Genomic DNA, 6,000 nt, shown 5'->3' on the forward strand with positions numbered 1-6,000 from the left:
TAGAACTAGAACTAGAGAACTGGAAGAGCCTCCAAAAACTTGTGTCACCCAAGGGGCAAAAACCTCTAGTATATATAGGTTGGGGGAGAGGAGAGGGCGCTACAAGGGGAGGAGGGCTCCTCACCCTTGCGCCGGCCCTAGGGGTGGAGGATTTCCCCTCCACACATTGTTATTGGGCCCTAGGGCCCAATAACTCTCCACCACTTGGCCTTTTTATATTTTCTTTTTGGCCCAATGATATTAAATTAATTCTAAAAGCCTCCTAATCAATATTAGAACCTTTTATTATTAATTTAACATCTCCGGAAATATTTTCCACCTTTATATCAATTCCCGGTATTACTTGGTAAACCCCGAAACACTTTCGGTAACTCCGAAACACTTTCAGTTTCTCTCGAAAATATTTCTAATATTCGTGAAATTGTTTCTTGAATATTTTCTCATTACTCTTACTCTACTATCACTCAACAGATCATGATTCCCTTAAGCGTGTGACCCTTAAAATATAGACATGAACAAAAAAACATTTCGTTCAATGACCAATAGCAGAACCGTGGACATCCATATTGATCCCTCTGAATACATGAATGATATTCGAGTGAATAATACGTCTCCAACGTATCTATAATTTTTTATTGTTCCAAGCTACTATAGTATCAATCTTGGATGTTTTATATGCCATTTTATATCTTTTTTGGGACTAATCTATTAACCTAATGCCTAGTGCCAGTTGATGTTTTTTGCTTGTTTTTGGCATTTCAGAAAACCAATATCAAACGGAGTCCAAACATGATGAAACTTTATGGTGTTTTTTATGGACCAGAAGGGACCCATGAAGGTTCGGGAGTAGAGCAGAGAGCCACAGGGAGCGACAAGCTCACGAGGTGCGCCCCCTGAGCTCGTGGACCCTCATGGCACCTCTTGGCCTAATTCCACCTCTATAAATTCCCAAATATTCCCAATATACAAGAGAGCTACCGGAAACAATTTTTCTGCTGTCGCAAGCGTCTGTTCTCCCGCGATCCCATCTGGAGGCCTTTTCCGGGACTTTGCCAGATGGGGAATCGATCACGGAGGGCTTCCACATCATCCTTGCTGGCCTACCGATGATGCATGAGTAGTTCACCATAGACCTACGGGTCGATAGGTAGTAGCTCGATGGCTTCTTCTCTCTCTTTGATCTTTAATACAATGTTCTCCTCGATGTTCTTGGAGTTCAATTCGATGTAATTTTTTTGTGGTGTGTTTGTTGGGATCCGATGTATTGTGGTTTTATGATCAGATTATTCATGAATATTAATTGAGTCTTCTCTGGACTCTTTTATGCATGATTGTTATAGCTTTGTATTTCTCTCCGATCTATCTGTTTGGTTTGGCCAACTAGATTGATTTATCTTGGGAGAGGTGCTTTGTGATGGGTTCAACCATGCGGTGCTCTATCCCAGTGACAAAGTAGAGTACAAGACATGTATTTGTATTGTTGTCATTAAGGGTAAAATGATGGGGGTTATTCATATTAGTTGAGTTTACTTTGTCTACATCATTTCATCTTTCTTAAGGTGTTACTCTATTCTATATTTAATAGCCTAGATGCATGCTGGATAGCGGTCGATGGGTGGAGTAATTGTAGTAGATGCAGGTAGTAGTCGGTCTACTTGTCTCAGACGTGATGCCTATATACATGATCATTTCCTTGAATATCATCACAACTATGCACTTTTCTATCAATTGCCCAACAATAATTTGTTCACCCACAGTATGCTATGTGCTTGTGAGAGAAGCCTCTAGTGAAAACTATGCCCAGGGTCTACCTTTATCATATAAAAAACAGAAAAATACCTTTGCTGCAATTTTATTTCTCTTATTTTATTTTGCAATTTCTTTATTTACCTATCACTACAAGACTTAATCCTTGCAAGTAATTGCCGAGGGGATTGATAACCCCCTTGTTTGCGTTGGGTGCAAGTATTTGCTTTTGTGTGTACAAGTGCTATTAACGAGGCTCTATGTGATTTTCCTACTAGATTGATAACCTTGGTTCTTATCTGAGGAAAATACTTATATGTACCTTACTGCATCGTCCTCTCCTCTTCGAGGAAATCCCAACGCAACTCACAAGTAGCGGGAAGAATTTCTGGCACCGTTGCCGGAGAGACATCATCAAAACTTATCAAGTACCTTCACACAAACTATCATCTAATTGCTCTTATTTTTATTTGCCTTTGCCTCTCATTTTCATCTCCCCCACTTGTAATTTTTTTTTACAAAAACGTAAAAATATTTTTGTTTGCTTGCTTTTATTGTCTTTACCTAATAATAAAGGACAGAAGCTTTCATAGTTCTCCATCCGTCATCCTCTTATATCCGTCGATTTAAGTTAACCACAAATATTGATGGCTGATATTTAAATTTAAAATTAGTTCGACATAATAGTCACAAAACCGGAAATAAAATCTAGACGCACGCTTCGTACATTGTCCTGATTTGTTCGAAAGAAAATAGTAAAGCCCATATGTTGGTAATCGAACCCTGGTTGATTCAATATTGCCTACCTCCACTAACCAACTCTTTCAATCAATGTTTGCTGATAATTGCTAGAACATTACTTTATTTATTGTGCACCTATTTATATCCAAAAGTGCTATGCTAACAGAAGGATTAACTTGGGCCTGGGGTTAATTCATGAAACTCTTTCCAAATCCTCAAAAGAGGAAACTTTTTCCAATCCAGTTACGATTTGGTACACACTTTGCACAATTCATATAACTCCTCGATCGATTGCAATCCCATGACGCTAAGACTCCCTCCGCCTCTTCGTCTTGCTCGTGGAGGCCGAGTCCGGCCAGTTCGCCACTGCCTCCCAACCCGCCAAGAACGACCTCATCAGGGCGATTCGCGATGGGGTGACATGACCATCTATCATCAAGGGCGCTAGTGCTCGATCCAATCCAGCAAGTTATGGTGTGTTGTGTAGACGTCGTCGGCTACCACTTCTTCATCGGCGACCAAGAATTCGAGCGGCCGAGCACTCAGCGTGACTTGCAGATCCAAGAATAGAAAAGCAGAGAAGGAGGCTGCCGGAGAGGAGCAACGCGTGTAGCACGGCTTGAAGCACACGAAGAGGAGGTTCCCTCGCACCACTGGCCGGCGCATCCGTCAATGACACAACCATCAAGCCGACCTTGCCGCTGGTACCGACGATTTGCCAACCTCACCCGTGCTATCATGTGCCGCGTGTGTTCATGGTCTCACTAGCATGGATCCATCCTATTGCCTTGACCAATGGTTGCGTCTCTGTCTGGTGCTTCGTTGCACCTTTGTCATTCATAAAGAAAAACGAAAACAAAAATACAAGGTTACAGATACACTAGCACTCTTAGGATGTGCTCACCAACATCGTTGCTGCCGAGTTCGTCCGGGTTCCCTCGTCGGTGGCCATGGGCACATGACACACCACCCCTTGCATGCACTTGAGCGGTCTTCAGCTTCACGTATGATGAATAGTTGAATACAGAAGGAAAACTCGCAAAAAAGAAGAAGGAAAACTCACCTCACGCATGCATATATCGTCCTAAGGAGTAGGTAGGAACCGAAGGGAGACATAAATCTTTGCATGCTCTTGCATGCAGCCATGCATATAGTAGCAATAAGATTGATTTCATGGATGCTTTAATTCAAACATGGCGGTTACTTTTCCAACGCTTTACAGTTTGATTCAGCTGAAACTTCTTCATACAAGCTTGGCACGATTTAGAACATCAAACCTAGCACAAAAAACCGACTACCCAAGATCCTGCTAAATCAATCCTTCTACGTTGATCTGGCTGCCGTAACATATGAAGGTGTCTTGTCATGGTCTCTTGTGGGGAAAAAAGAACGAATCAATGGTGTGTGTGTGTGTGGAAAGAATTGACATGGAAATGTTTGCGCATAGTGAGTAGACCCATTTTTTCATCCATTGGTAGTTCTACTTATACTCCGGTGCTTACATTGAATCTTGATTTTTTTTCCTTTATTTGACAGTAGAATCTACCTAGATCGATGTATCCGAAGCAAGACTCGCATGTTGCATTTCACATCCGGACATGGATGTTACTATTTACATAATTCATTTACTAACTGGTGATTACGCACAATGTTGTTTGCATCATCTTGCAAATTTGATAAGAAAAAACTCAATACCTTTGTTGGATTATTGAATTTTAAAATCCTTAAATTTTATTAGTTGTTCTAAATAATTCTATCATGTTGTTTCTGACTTTTTTCTTTGCAGCTACCAGTTTAGTTAGTATTGTGTCCAACTCTTTTTTTGTCCTTGGTGGATGTGATAAAATTTGCGCATTCTTGATAATTCACCTTTGTGATCTCAAGGATGATATGGTTTGAATCATGCTTAATTTTCTTTACTTCTATTTTATGAATTTTCTCTTTCCAGATGACTCCATGCATATGCGGTCTGGTAAATAATAATTTGCTTTAATTTTATGTGAGTTTGGTTGATGATGCAAAAGAGATGCTTCACACGCTCCAAAATATGCTACCATAGAGGAATGAAAGACTGGCTTGTTCATTCATTATAAAAAAATCAGTTTGATATATAAATTTCGATATGTTGTGTTCTATTAGAAGGAGGGTCCGATAATATGTATTTTTTCCCGTTGCAACGCACGGGCATGTTTCCTAGTCACAACTAAAGAACAAAAAGAAAAACAAGAAAATTAAGATAACATGGATCCTCATCCATTAGCTAATCTTTTCAAAACATCCAATTATGATGAACCAATTGCTAGCAAGGTGAGTGCACTTGATTATCTCTATGAAGTTTTGCTTGAAAACCTTGAATCTGAGAATTGTGATGAAATGTTAGAAGAAGAAATTTATAAAGTAATTCATGATAGTTCTTTGAATGAAAAGCATGATTGTAGTGATGTTAGTATAACTTCTATTAATGCCATTGTGCTGATGATATGCAAAACTACAAGCTTGAGGATGACGAATTTGTTATGTCCACTACTTACTGTAATGATCATGATCGGGGTGATGCTTCTTATGATCTTGGAAATTTAAGCCTCATTATGAATATGATATTTATAATGATGTTTGCAGTACTAGTGAAAGTGGGTTTGGAAGAGTGTCAACTTTAGAAAAAAAATAACCCCACATATTGGGAGAGTGTTCAATCTTATGAAATTATTTATAAAAGTGGGTTTGGAGAGGTCACGACTTTAGTTGATGTTAATCCCGCTATCTTGGAAGACTATACGATTTGCATGCATATGGGTCATAAAGAGAATGTTTTACATGATAGTTATATTTTTGAATTTGAGTATGATCCTACATGTAATTATTATGAGAGGGGCAAATATGGTTGTAGAAATATTCATGTTAAATTACCTCTCATCATGTCGAGATTGCTATTACTTCTTTCTTCTTCCTTGCTTATGCTTGCCTTGATAACTTGTTTACATATAAAATGCCTATGCATAGGAATTATGTTAGACTTAAATGTGTTTGTCACATGTTTTATGATGCTCTCTTTATGCTTCAATTCTTGTCTTTCATGTGAGCATCAATGAAATTTCAAAGCCTATGTTAATGGCTATAAAGAAAGAGCTTGTTGGGAGACAACCCAACTTATATTATTTTCTAATTTTTGTGTCCATACAATTATGCTACTGTTGTTATTGTGTTCTATGTATTAATTAGTGTTTGCACCAAGTAAAGCCTTTGGGGTGATTTGGTTGATAGTTGACTTGATTCCGTGAAAAAAAAGAATTTTTTTGCCCAGTACTGGAATTTTTAAAATTCACTGGAACGCGATAAAATTATAATTTTTATACATTATTGATATACAAATTGCCCACATTTTCATAATTGTTCAGAATTTTTGGAGTTATAGAAGTATTGCATTTGTTCAGATCATCACAGACTGTTCTGTTTTTGATAGATTCTGTTTTCGTTGCATAGTTTCCTTGTTTTAATGATGCTATGGATTATATC

This window comes from Triticum aestivum, chromosome 4D (genome assembly GCF_018294505.1).
Source record: "Triticum aestivum cultivar Chinese Spring chromosome 4D, IWGSC CS RefSeq v2.1, whole genome shotgun sequence".
NCBI lineage: Eukaryota > Viridiplantae > Streptophyta > Magnoliopsida > Poales > Poaceae > Triticum > Triticum aestivum.